General features: G+C 46.5%; 1 protein-coding gene across 2 annotated transcripts in view; it reads right to left on the bottom strand.

Annotated features, from left to right (window-relative positions):
- YDJC (YdjC chitooligosaccharide deacetylase homolog) overlaps window positions 1-14751 on the bottom strand; it is a 123125-nt gene that overhangs the window by 53727 nt on the left and 54647 nt on the right. The window lies entirely within an intron of this gene.

The raw sequence follows: 14751 nt of genomic DNA, 5'->3' as shown, positions 1-14751 counted from the left end.
CTAAGATGGTTTCATACTGTTGACTAAATACACTTCTTTGTACAGCTTGAGTCAGTTTCATTTAATACCTAGTACCTTTCCCCTCTCCATCACTAGACTCCACAGGGAAGTGGACCGTAGATTGCTGTTACAGTGTTGGCTTTGTATATAGAAGATCCCAGGTTCAAATCCCTAGCATCACCAGTTAAAGAAGATCAGGTAGCAGATAATGGGAAGGACCTCCCTGTGGGATCCCACAGAGCCACTGCCAGTCAGAATAGACAATACTAGGCTTGGTGGATAATTAAACCTGGTATAAAGTACTTTACTGTAGGATTAGCAGTGGGCATTGCTCAAATCAGCCTTCTTTTTCCTTAGCAGAGGATGGGATTATCTTAAGGCTAGGTCTAGTTTTCCTTCCAAAGATACATACTCTCCCTATAGGTTATTTTTCTACCTTAACACAGACTTCTTAATACAACACTAATTGCATACAGCACCAGGAGATTTCACTCTATTTTATTAGTGACATCATTTATCCCATTTCAATGTGCTGTAGTATGGCCAGCAATAGCTAGGGATTTTCTGAGTTTCTGTTGCCCCTTCGTGAACTTATAAAGAAATTTCTCCTGTAATAGCCTGTTGTAATCATTTTGCTTTTTTATTATTCTGAGATGGATATGAACTGTTCTCTGTGTTCCCACTTAAGAAGGATCCAATTGGACTAAGGGGGTCATTTGAGGCACAGCCTTTCACTCTGCTGCTTCCTGGCTCTCCAGAAAAGATTAGCTGCACTGGAGTGTTTCATGGACTCATAACTTCCAGGTCAGTAGCCAGTATGCTGAATCAAGTCACTTGGAATTGAAGTTATGGCCGTAATACGGATTTATATAAATTTTAAGCCATTCATTGATGACTTAAAAGTAAAGTGCTGGTCAATCGATGAAAACGTCTTTAATCAATTGACAGCCACACCAGATACCAATTGCTACAATTTTAAACCACATTGTACTGAAATGTGTTGCTTTGCATCATCTACTATAGATTTGGAAGGTCTTGTTTGCTTTGCAATTTGGACTCGTCTTAGGATATCATAACTAAATTTGACCTGATGGTTCTTGTGATAGAGGAGCAGTTTTCATCTCCGGAGGCTGTTTTGAATCAAGATGGTAGACTGAACCTTTCAAAATTGCATTGATTTTTTTGGTTTCGTAGAATTCTCCAATGACACTGGGCAAAAGGCTGCTAGACCTCTATATGAATTCCCAATAATTTATCTGTATGCCTGTTTCAGTTGCTTCCTTGAAAGAAGACTGTACTGCCCTTCTGCCTTGATATGAATGGACTTGCACCACTGCCTCTAAGTGGTTCTGCAATGGTAGTATATAATATGTTCTGCATATTGATACTTCTGTTAACTCCTTTTCTGCCAGGAGTCCCTGTATTTGCCTTTCTGATCTTGTAGAAATTGCCAAAGGCTTTGTTGCTAGAGGAAGTAGATATTGGTTTACAAAGGCACTCCAAAAAATACCAACTGATTGATCTCTTAATACACACCATTGTTTTAATGAACACTCTAATCAGTAATAATCACATTTAAAAATAATCATCTCAATCTAACATGAGGGAGAAGTGTGTGTGAGAGAGGGGGGGGGGGGACTTATTTCCAGCTAGGGCCAGTGGTTGTTCTGCATTGCCAGTTGCCTGCAACTAGTTGGATATCCATTTCACCCTGATCCAACTGAAAATACATGAAAAGCAGCTGGGACTGCATCCGCAGAAGCAACTGAACAGTTAGTCAGCATTAGGGATGGAGAAGAAGTTTCTCCTACTCCAGTCATCTATTCAACATGAGTTTTGGAAAAATATATCTATATAATGTTCCCTTGCCTGCAATGATGCTGCTGGCTTGGCCTCATTGCTGGCTGTGTTACCTCAGTGGAAACTGCTCCTGTCCTTCAGCAATGAAATCAACAGCTGCAGCCGCAGGCGGGAGCACGTTTAACAGCTGGACTGCAGAGCTCTTTACAGCGGCAGCAGCGTCTTGCTTGGTGTCTGGTTTACTGGGCTGGCGCGTTTGCTGAAGATTTTTGGTCGGGTTCCTTGCTAGCAGCTGCAGAATTAGCCAGCAAATGCTGTCAGGTGTAAAGGCTTCCAAGGTTTCCCAATTGTTGCTCTTATAAAAGTCTTGTCTAGTTCTTACCATTCACCCTCTCCAATACCGTGAGCTATGAGCGTCATGTGTCCCCCACCCCAGTATTTTTATTACATAACCCTCAAGTGTCCTGATTTTCCTGGGACAGTCCCGGAATTACAGAAGCCACCTCGGTTTCTGATGTGATGCTGGAATGTCTCGGTTTTCCTTTTTCCTTCCCTCCACATCTCGGAGAACAATTAAAAGTGGTGTGTGTGTGTGTGTAGGTGCAAAAAGAGAGTTGTATTTATACTGAAAATAAAATACCTGCACCAAATGAAGGTACTGATGAAGCTGGCATATGAAGGCATTCCTATAATGTTGAAGTAAAAGGTCACCGATCCACTTTAAATTCTTTAATTGCAATGCTTTAGTGGCCAGCCATGTCTTAGGAAACACACAGAGTGTTTATTCCTTTATTGTAGATATTATTTTTTTATTCCTTTATTGTAGATGTCTACAGTGGTACCTCGGGTTAAGTATATAATTCATTCCGGAGGTCTGTTCTTAACCTGAAACTGTTCTTAACCTGAAGCACCATTTTAGCTTATGGGGCCTTCCGCTGCCGCCGTGCCACCGCTACGCGATTTCTGTCCTCATCCTGAAGCAAAGTTCTTAACCCGAGGTACTATTTCTGGGTTAGGGGAGTCTGTAACCTGAAGCGTCTGTAACCTGAAGCGTCTGTAACCCGAGGTACCACTGTACTCATAAGTAAGTCTCACTGTATTCAATTGAGCTTGGTCTCAGGTAACTGGATATAAACTTACACTGCAATCTTAAGCATTTTTACTCAGAAATAAGTCTCACTGAGTTCAATAGGATTTACTCTCTGGTATGTTCCTGATAAATCTCTGTTTCCAACATTATCATTATATTCCACCTTTCTCTTCGACTTAATGCAGCTTAGAGCCAAAAATTTACTTCATTCCATTCATCTTCTGAAGGTGTTGTACACGATCCCATCCCTCACACATTATTTCTTTACAACAGTCTTGCAAGGTAGGTTAGGGGAAGAGGTTGTAATTGGCTCAAGATGACAGATATAGATGTGTACATGAAGTCCGTGTGTTCGGTGAGATCAAACACAGGAGAAGCTTCCTGATGGAGAATAGGATATCCCTATTTTCATTTGAAAAATGTTGGCAGGTATGTTATAATATCACTTTATAATCCAGTCATAAGAATCATAAGATGAGCCTCCTGAATCAGGCTAATGATGGTGGTAAAGGAGAATATAATAGGGGATTACTTTCACCAATGCCAGCATTGGTTGTGTCACACACATAATGTAGTTTCAGCCTTATAGGGTTACACCAAAGCTCAGTAACTACAGTGGTGCCCCGCAAGACGAATGCCTCGCAAGACGGAAAACTCGCTAGACGAAAGAGTTTTCCGTTTTGGAGGTGCTTCGCAAAACGAATCTCCTATGGGCTTGATTCGCAAGACGACAATGTCTTGCGAGTTCCTGCGGGTTTTTTCCCCTCCCCCCCTTTTTCTAAGCCGCTAAGCCGCTTATCAGCTGATCCGATAAGCCGCTAAAAGCCGCTAATAGCGCTAATCCGTCAATGGGCTTGTTTCGCAAGACGAAAAAACCGCTAGACGAAGAGAATCACAGAACGGATTCTTTTCGTCTTGCGAGGCACCACTGTACTAGATTTCATATTTCAAAAAACGGTGAAACGTCTAACCATGTTGTTGTTGTTGTGATCGCAACAGCACCGGTTCCATCTCACAATCCGCCTTGCATCTTGAGTGACTAATATGATTTTGTCGGCAAAACTCCTGCATTCCATCTCTGGATGGTTACAAACAGCAGGTTTAAGGAGCAGCTACACCACTCTGTGCCCTATGAAGAGCTTTGGAGATTTTGGAAGCTTGCTGGCAATTTATTACCTGCCCTTCATCCTAAAGTCTCAGGGCAGGTTGCAACAATTAAAACATAACAATGTTAATGAGCCAAAACTAACTGCAGAATTAATTTATTTTGTAAACTGTGACAGCCTTTAAGTAATTAATCAGGGATGCTTTTTTAAATAAAAAGGCATCTAAATTGATTAATTGGTCAACACGCTTTAAAATTTTTAAAATTATTTTAAATATATGTACTTACTAAGACTGAAGGTTACATGCACTATCTTAGAAAAGGCTTTCAGGAGGTCCTATTCTATTACACCATCTAAAAAGAAAGTTTGTTTTTTTCATCCTTTTAAACTAGGGGTGGGGAGCCTGAAGTCTGCTCACCACAGAACGCCGGGCAGCAACTCTCCAAAACCTCAAGCCAAGGTTTTTCCTAGCTTTGCCCAGATTCAAAGCTCCCAGCCCTTCTGCTGTATGGGAAGCCAGTCTTCAGAACAGATGCCTGCATTTCCCTGCCCACCCTCTGTAATTTCAATGAAAACTGACGTTTGATGCCATTTTGGTTCTCTTCTCCTACCTATCTCACCTTTGTAACATACATGCAAGAGACAGAGGTGGCCACAACATGACAGTGTTGGGAACACAACTGCCCTAACAGTGGATCAAAGATTTGCTTAGTTAGGGGTGGGTGTTATTTTCATTAATATTTGTAGTTTTATGCAAACTACACAAGCATATGCATTTTTGAACGCATTGCTTGGCTGGAGAACTTCATTGCACAATTCGGAGAAGTGCAAACGTCAGAGGATGGCTATCCATGTACTATTTCAACAAGTACAAATTAGGCAGGTATGCCTTTAAATGTGAACTGGATAAAATTTCTCCCGCACCCCTAGGCTTGCTTAGCATCAGTTGTGAAAAAGGACTCTCAGAATTTTCATTCATAAGCCTCAAGCAAACAGTATTTTTTGTTGTTGTTTCTTAAATTGGCATGCAATGTGGATACCAATTAATTGGTCGTGATGCACATCTGAATAACAAATTATTTTCTGCTTTAACTTTCTGATGCTCACACCTGGAAACCAAGTGTTTGATTCAGCGTTAGAAACTGAGATGTGAAAGCCAGGAGCTAAATGGCACTTTAAACATGGGTTATGGGCACAACAACGGAATTTTCAGGCGTGCTTATTTTTTCTAACGAGAATACAAGGCTGAAAATGAATGGACTGCAGCTAAAATATTATGTTCATTTTTCACATGGTCTAGTCCAGGGGTAGGCAACCTAAGGTCCGTGGGCCGGATGCGGCCCAATCACCTTCTCAATCTGGCCCGTGGACAGTCCAGGAATCAGTGTGTTTTTACATGAGTAGAATGTGTCCTTTTATTTAAAATGCATCTCTGGGTTATTTGTGGGGCATAGGAAATCGTTCATTCCCCCCCCATATAGTCCAGCCCACCACATGGTCTAAGGGACGGTGGACCAGCCCACGGCTGAAAAAGGTTGCTGACCCCTGGCCTAGTCCTTCCCCTGCCCACTCCCCTAATATTCTTAAGAAGGTCTCTTCTCCAGTCTTCAAAGAGTACAGTGGTGCCCCGCAAGACGAATGCCTCGCAAGACGGAAAACCCGCTTAGACGAAAGGGTTTTCCGTTTTGGAGGTGCTTCGCAAAACGAATTTCCTATGGGCTTGCTTCGCAAGACGAAAATGTCTTGTGAGTTCCTGCGGGGTTCCCCCCCTTTTTCCCAAGCCGCTAAGCCGCTTATCAGCTGATACTAAGCCGCTTAACAGCTGATCCGCTAAGCCGCTTAACAGCTGATCCGCTAAGCCGCTTAACAGCTGATCCGCTAAGCCGCTTAACAGCTGATCCGCTAAGCTGCTTATCAGCTGATCCGCTAAGCCGCTTATCAGCTGATCCTAAGCCACTAAGCCGCTTAACAGCTGATCCGCTAAGCCGCTTAACAGCTGATCCGCTAAGCCGCTTATCAGCTGATCCGCTAAGCCCGCTAAGCTGCTAATAGTGCTAATCCGCTAAGCTGCTAATGGGCTTGCTTCGCAAGACGAAAAAACCGCAAGACGAAGAGACTCACGGAACGGATTCTTTTCGTCTTGCGAGGCACCACTGTAGCTGGAATTGGGGAGGCAGAAAAAGGTTCTCCTTCCCTTCCACTCTAGTTTTAATTTGAAATCTTAGGCGCAGTACTGTGCCCAGAGCTCAGAAACTGCTTGTGCTAATGAAATTCCCCGTCGCAAAATGCGCCTAGAACAATGGGAGTTTCGAACACTGGTTTGATTACAGATTCTACTTCAGGCAAAAATATAGCTTGTGACGGAAGTTCCGTGCAGTTTCCACCATGGCCGCTAGTTGGCGCTGCTCTATTTCCTTTATGCCTCGCCTGGCGTGTGAGTGATCTGACATAATTGCCTGCCTCCGTGAACCATGAAAAGCTCGCTTGTGTTGTTATGTGCGGGACATTCATGAGAATGTTGCAGGTTTGGCAACCCCCGTCTGCACTTCAGCCATGCTCACTTGGACCGCTCGCAAATTTATACATGGGCAGGGTGGGAACGGCCTCGTCGCGGCATCTACTTCCTTTTCTCGGCTTTTGCCAAAGGTGCCAAGGCTCTCAAAATGCATTTGGCTGCCTCTCTCTCGTCACCTCGCAACTGCCAGAAGTCGTAGCCAAACGCAGCTGTTTAAAAGCGGAGTTCAAAATGTTGGGAGCCCGCCATTCAAATCATGCATCAGGCCTTTTCCTAGAACTAGTCCCAACCAAAACAAGAAGCCTGCAGCCAAAACCTAGAGTAGTCTGGTTTGCTGAAAAGTCATTTCATTTGAATTCTCTGCCAGTGCTTGTACATTAGACGGACGAGGCTGTAATCGAATATACGCTGCCTTGGAAGGAAGCCCCATGGAAGTCAACGTGGCTTCTGAGTTAAATACACACAGGAACAGACCACAAAAGATTTGGAGTTTTAATTGAGTCTAGTTTATTTATATATCCTTGCAATTACTACACTCACAGTGGGCTCACGACTGATAAAAGCCTACAGCAGTTCTTTAAGTTCCTCACCAAACTTTTTACAAATCAATGAGTCGTCAAAACTAACAGGCACGGAACAGACCGCCCGAGGAATTAATACAGCACTCGGTTCCTAATAATACATTGTGCAAACACAAACCAAACAGCAACCCCACAGCATTCAAAATCAAAAACCACAACTCATTTCTGCAACCTGGGGTGTGGCGGGGGGGGGGGGGGGAGTCACTGGTGGAAGTGTAGATATGTTGTGTGTGTTAACAGGTGCAACAAAGACATTTTAACACACAGTTTAAAAGCTAGAAACTCCTAGAGAAAAGCAATTCTTAGAAGCAAGAGCCAACTGTCACCAAATGCACAAGGCAGAACAAGAGCATAAGTTTTATTTTTAAAAAACAAATTTGCCAGAGCTGTCAGATATATATTTATTTATTTGAAATAGTAATAATAATTTTAGCAGAAGGGAAACATTTATTTGTGTGTGTGTATGTGTGTATCACATGAAGTTTTATAAGGTATGGTAAAAAGGTAAAGGGAAGGACAACTAAGTCCAGTCAAAGGAGACTATGGGGTGCTCATCTCACTTCAGGCTGAAGGAGCTGGCGTTTGTCTACAGGCAGATTTTCTGGGTCATGTGGCCAGCAGGACTAAACAGCTTCTGGTGCAACGGGACTCTGCGACAGAAACCAGAGCACACAGGAACGCCATTTACCTTCCCACTGCAGCGGTACCTATTTATCTACTTGCACTGGTGTGCTTTCGAACTGCCAGGTTGGCAGGAGCTGGGGCAGAGCAACAGGAGCTCACCCCGTCACGGGGATTCGAACCACGACCTTCCAATCGGCAAGCCCAAGAGGCTCAGTGGTTTAGACCACAGCACCACCCACGTCCCTGTTATAGGTACGGCACAATTTTTCAAAAACATTGCCATGTCTGCCACAGGTGCACCACCTTTTAATAGACATAATGCAAGAGGAGGGGGAAGGGATGGCATGGGAACAAATGGGCAAACAAACTCAAAGTGGTTTATGATGTTGCTGCTCCTATGACAAACAGCAAGAATGAAAGCAAAGAAGTACAGAGGCCATGTTTAAGATTTACTAGGGTCTCTTCAGTTTTTGTCCCCATACCATGGAATACTCTTTAACAGGATGTTTCCCTAGCTTTAGGCCTTGATGAGGAAGATAATAGAGTTGTAGGATTGAGCCAAAAGGCCAGTAGCCCAGCAGCGAGCAACCCACAGCAGCTAGTCAAATGCCCTCAGAAAGTTAACAATCACGGCTCCATACAGCTCTTGCTGTTTAGATCAGTTGCCCAACAGCTGATATCCAGTGGCATGCTGACCCTCTGATCTTGGGATTCGATCTGGTCATCATTAAGGAGGGGAGGATCTGTCTTTTTGGAGTCTCCTCGGTTTCCAGTCTTCAGTCCTGTTCTCCATCGTTCCCTAGCATTACCAGTATTTTTTTAATTCCCTTGAAAATCCTTCAGTATTTTACTGCAAATTTCTCCAAACAGGCACATTTTTTTTTGTATGCAGTTTTAACTAACATACACATTGTTGCAAGAAACGCACACTCCAGCAAATGCATTTTTGTATGTTATTTTCATTAATATATTTGTTTTTATGCACACTTCCCCAGGCATACAGTTTTGTAAAGATTAGCTAGAGAACTCCATACCAAAGTATGGCTGTTTCGGTTCTCATATAGTTTCAGAAAGTGCAAACTTGAAAAATTCAGCTTCAAATGTGAACTAAATTGAATTTCTACCCCATCTCTTGTCATCACAACTAATACCTATTGATTGATGCACCTGCCTCCATGAATGTGCCTGATCCCCCTTTGAAGCCATCTAAGAGGCCCATTACTGCATGTTAAGGTGTCCTTGTGAGGGTATAACCCTCTTTGAAGTGCTGTTCTAGTGTGGTTTAGAGAGACCCTTGAAACTGCTCATCAGTGGCACCTGGGCACCTGCCTGAGCCGACACAATGGTCGCCAGGGGACAACCTTCCCGATATGGTGAGAGGTGTTATTTTTCTACGTGAATTGTAGTAATTACCGTATTTTCCGTGTATAAGACAGTATTTTTTCCTTAGAAAGAATAGTGAAAAATTGCGGGTCGTCTTATACACAGATACCATAGTGGGGACGGGCAACTGGTGGCAGCAGCCAGCAGGAGATTGGCATCAGTGATTGGGCGTGTGAGTGGTTGCTGTGTCAAGGCCTGCGTCAGCGGCAAAGCGTGCAAACATCTGTGTTGTCGTCGAGTGAGCAGGCAGGCTTTTGGTGGTGTGCGTGCAAAGCGTGCGATTTTCAGTGCAGGCTGTAGAGCGATTGATGGCAGTGACCCCCCACAAAAGAAGCTCAGCAACTCTGGGCATTTCCCCCCCCATAATAATAATAATATATTATTTATACCCCACCCATCTGGCTGAGTTTCCCCAGCCACTCTGGGTGACTTCCAATCAAGTGTTAAAAACAATACAGCATTGAATATTAAAAACTTCCCTAAACAGGGCTGCCTTCAGATGTCTTTTAAAGAGAAGATAGCTGCTTATTTCCTTGACATCTGAAGGGAGGACGTTCCACAGGGCGGGCGCCACTACTGAGAAGGCCCTCTGTCTGGTTCCCTGTAACCTCAGTTCTCGCAGTGAGGTAACCGCCAGAAGGTCCTCGGCGCTGGATCTCAGTGTCTGGGCTGAACAATGGGGGTGGAGACGCTCCTTCAGGTATACAGGACCAAGGCCGTTCAGGGCTTTAAAGGTCAGCACCAACACTTTGAATTATGCTCAGAAATGTACTGGGAGCCAATGCAGATCTCTCAGGACCGGTGTTATGTGGTCCCGGCGGCCACTCCCAGTCACCAATCTAGCTGCTGCATTCTGGATTAAGTGCAGTTTCCGGGTCACCTTCAAAGGTAGCCCCACGTAGAGTGCATTGCAGTAGTCCAAGCGGGAGATAACCAGAGCATGCACCACTCTGGCAAGACAGTCCGCGGGCAGGTAGGGTCTCAGCCTGCGTACCAGGTGGAGCTGGTAGACAGCCGCCCTGGACACAGAATTGACCTGTGCCTCCAAGGACAGCTGTGAGTCCAAAATGACTCCCAGGCTGCGCACCTGGTCCTTCAAGGGCACAGTTACCCCATTCAGGACCAGGGAGTCCCCCACCCCCACCCACCCCCTGTCCCCCCAAAACAGTACTTCTGTCTTGTCAGGATTCAATCTCAATCTGTTTTTGTTGCGGTCCCCCAAAATAGGTGTCATCTTATACGTGTTATACACGTGTATAAGATGGAAAAATACAGTATTTCTAGAGCTGCAGCTGTACATTGGCATGTGTACCTTTTATTTGTTCACTTTATTTAAAAAAAATTATACAGCGGCACCTCGGTTTTCAAACGCACCTCAGAACTCAAACAGGAAACGCGGCTTCCGTTTTGAGTTTTCCGTACTGGGGCTAGAGTTTTGAGGCTTCCACTTTCGGTTTTTGAACGTTTCGGAACTCGAGCAGACTTCCAGAACAGATTACATTTGAAAACCGAGGTACCACTGTATATACCGCTTAATGGCAGGGGGAAACCCTAAACAGTTTACAAGAAATATAAAAATGATCAATAAAATAAAAGTTAAAAACAACTGGAAGCGTTTCCAAATAATTAAAATGAACATCAAAAAGAGATTAAAACACACCAGTATCTACATGTCTCAAAACAATGTTTTAAGCAGACATTGAAGGCTCCTGCTTGATGCCAATTTAGCCTCTTTTTATTAATTTTTTTTTTGCAGGGAGTGATGCTTACATATCTTGTGGCCATGAATTTCTTAAATTCATACCCACTGCGGGAGGTTAAAGTGTCTAAATTTTTCTTGGTTCTGCATCTAGGCGTTGGGAATCAGAAGCCTCCGTTTCAGGGTATCTATGACCGAACCTGCCTCCGCGCTCAGCCATTGATTGCATTAGATAACATTGGCTTTGCTGCTTTCCATGGATTGTGCCTTGCTTCTTGGCTAATTAGATACTTGTGAAACAGCGTAAAAATGTGGTAAATAAGCGAAATCTATTGGGCGAGAGTGGGGAGAGATACTGTACACATTACGTTTCTGTTTCATTAGAGATTTCATGGCAATGTGATCCAGATAAATGGTCTGTGTGCGTAGCTATATCTAAAGTAGTGCTGCAGGCTATATTTATCCCTCGAAGTGCTAAATATAGTGGCAATTAGCCAAGCTCTCGATACCCTGCAACGGAGCCCTCCCAAGCCAACCATCCACACTCACTTTCCCCCAAGGAGCCACAACCAAAATGCCCATCTGGTACGCAGAAGCACACGCAACCCCCAATTGAACTCAAGTTATGGGGCTTTGAGCTCATCCTGGGAGCCGCCAGCTTGGCTCATGTCCCAAGTTTGTCGGCCAGCTGCAGTTGCTCAGCAGGAAAAGGAAGCTTGTGCTTCACCTCCCCCGATACATCCCCCCCCCCATTTAGTTGTTTTAGTACGTAAAAATAATAATATGCCACTTGATTGCAAAACAGCAACAAGCAGCGCTCAGACCAGTTTACCAAAACAATGACATTATCAGTAATGCCAGTTGAAAACAAATCTTTCTAAACGTTCCAGAATAATACTTAAAATCAACAATAAGCTTAAAAACCAGATTGAAACGCCTCTCAGCGTTCCACATGTCTGGATAGGCTTGCCCCCCAAAAATGATTTTAGCAGGTGCCGGAAAGAGTAGAGTGAAGGCACCTGCCTGGTGTCAACAGGTAGGGAGTTCCAAAGTGTAGGTGCTGCCCCACTGAAAGATCGGTCTCTTGCAAATGCCAAATGGGTATTAATGTGGCACCTGTAATACCACCAGTTCTGCATATTGAAGCAATCAAGTGGGCATATTTGGGGCAAGGTGGTCTTATAGGTAAAGGGACCCCTAACCATTAGGTCCATTCGTGGCTGACTCTGGGGTTGCGGCGCTCATCTCGCTTTACTGGCCGAGGGAGCCGGCGTACAGCTTCCAGGTCATGTGGCCAGCATGACTAAGTCGTTTCTGGCGAACCAGAGCAGCGCACAGAAACACCGTTTACCTTCCAGCCGGAGCGGTACCTATTTATCTACTTGCACTGGTGTGCTTTCGAACTGCTAGGTTGGCAGGAGCAGGGACCAAGCAATGGGAGCTCACCCCGTCGCGGGGATTCGAACCGCCAACCTTCTGATGGGCAAGTCCTAGGGTCTGTGGGTTAACCCACAGTTTGCTCTCTCTGTATCTAGAGCTTCTGGGGCTGAGTGTCCTCCATCACATAAGAGCAGCAGTAGTAGCTCATTTGTCAGATTCTTAATCTCAGAGTCACGGGTTCAAGTCCCGCGTTGGGCAAAATATTCCAGAATTTGGGGGGGGGGCAGAGTTGGACTAGATGACACTCGTGGTCCTTTCCAGCTCTGTGATTCAATGATCCTGTGAAACCTGCCTCAGACCCACCTGCTTGGACCATCAGAAGCTGCATTATGTGAAGTCAAGGGCCGTGGTCTAGCAGGCTCAGCGGCGGCTGGTGTCCATTGGGGCGGGCGTTGCAGAAGGGAAGGGAGACCAACAGTAGGTGGCGCTAGAGCCCACGAGAGGAGGAGACAACTCATTCTAGCTTTGGTCCCCTCCATCCTGTTCCTCAATGAGCTCTAGAAGGGCAACACTGAGACGGAGGTTGAGGAAGCTGAGAGGCGGTGCCCGCCCCCTGCCAGACTGGTTTCAGGAAGGGGGGGGGGGCTGGCTGAGAACAGACAGGTTGGTCTGGCAGTGCCCCAGAAGCTCTAAGGGGCTATCCTCCACTGCAACCAACATTGTATACACCAGGGATCAGTGCACCCTGGACATTCTATCTATCCTGTACGTTTCCAAGCACAATTCAAAGTGTTGGTGCTGAGCTTTAAAGCCCTAAACGGCCTCAGTCCAGTATATCTGAAGGAGCGTTTCCACCCCCATCATTCTATCTAGACACTGAGGTCCAGTGCTGAGGGCCTTCTGGAGGTTCCCTTGCTGCGAGAAGCCAAGTTACAGGGAACCAGGCAGAGGGCCTTCTCGGTAGCGGCACCCGCCTTGTGGAACGCCCTCCCACCAGATGTCAAAGAGAACAACAACTACCAGACTTTTAGAAGATATCTGAAGGCAGCCCTCTTTAGGGAAGCTTTTAATGTTTGGTGCATTACTGTATTTTAATATTTTGTTGGAAGCCGCCCAGAGTGGCTGGGGCAGCCCAGCCAGATGGGCAGGGTATGTATGTACAGTGGTGCCCCGCAAGACGAACGCCTCGCAAGACGGAAAACCCGCTAGACGAAAGGGTTTTCCGTTTTGGAGGCGCTTCGCAAAACGAATTTCCCTATGGGCTTCCTTCGCAAGACGAAAGCCCATAGGGAAATCTCCGGGACAGCGGGGAAGCGCAGCGCTTCTTCCCCACTGTCCCCGGACCTCCTCCGAAGGCTGGCGGTGGGGAGAAAAGCCCTTCTCCCCGCGCCAGCCTTTGGAAAGCTCCTCCGAAGGCTGGCGGTGGGGCGGAAAGCCCTACTCCCCACGCCAGCCTTTGGAAAGCTCCTCCGAAGGCTGGCGGTGGGGAGAAAAGCCCTTCTCCCCGCGCCAGCCTTCGGAAGGCTGCTCCGAAGGCTGGCGGTGGGGCGGAAAGCCCTTCTCCCCGCGCCAGCCTTCGGAAGGCTCCTCCGAAGGCTGGCGGTGGGGCGGAAAGCCCTACTCCCCACGCCAGCCTTTGGAAAGCTCCTCCGAAGGCTGGCGGTGGGGAGAAAAGCCCTTCTCCCCGCGCCAGCCTTCGGAAGGCTCCTCCGAAGGCTGGCGGTGGGGCGGAAAGCCCTTCTTCCCACGCCAGCCTTCGGATGGCTGTCCTGAAGACTTGCGGTGGGAGGAGGGTTTTCCTTCCCACCGCCAACATTCAGAATGCTGTTCTGAATGTTGGCGGTGGGGAGGAAAAACCCTCCTCCCACCGCAAGCCCCGGGAACAGAGGAGAAGCGCTGCGCCCCTTCCCCTCTGTTCCCGTACCTGTCCTGAAGGCTTGCGGTGGGGAGGAAAGCCCTCCTCCGCACCGCCAGCCTGGCAAGCGGTTTCCATAGGAACGCATTAATTGATTTTCAATGCATTCCTATGGGAAACCGTGCTTCACAAGACGAAAAACTCGCAAGAAGAAAAAACTTGCGGAACGAATTAATTTCGTCTTGCGAGGCACCACTGTATGTATGTATGTATGTATGAACAAATCATCATCATCATCACCTGGGCACACCCCCTTCCCAGGCAGCGGCGTAGCGTGAGTTATCAGCACCCGGGGCAAGGCAAGTAATTTGCGCCCCCTAACCCGGGGCAAGGCAAGTACAGTAATTTACTCTCCCAAGCAGCAGCAGCGAGGCTTCTCTTTCCCGCGCGCTCTCCTGGAGCTGCCTCTTTTCTTTCCTTTTTTCCCTTTCTCCAAGGCTTTTCGCTTTCTCTCCTTAATTGATTCCTCCTCCACACCGCAGCGTTTCCTGGCTGCTCCCCCCCCCTTCCCCTCTCTCTCCTCCTCGCTCTGCTTGCCCTGCCCTGCCTGAGGGCGCCCTGAGGAGACTCCGCTCTCCTTTTTGACCAGGCGAGGTGGAAAAGTCTTTTCCCGCCCCCTCGCCAGACTCCCTGCTCGGCTCGGCTCACTACCCAGGCG

The sequence above is a fragment of the Podarcis bocagei genome (genome assembly GCF_964188305.1).
Source record: "Podarcis bocagei genome assembly, chromosome: 16".
NCBI lineage: Eukaryota > Metazoa > Chordata > Lepidosauria > Squamata > Lacertidae > Podarcis > Podarcis bocagei.
This window is presented reverse-complemented; position numbering and strand designations above follow the sequence as displayed.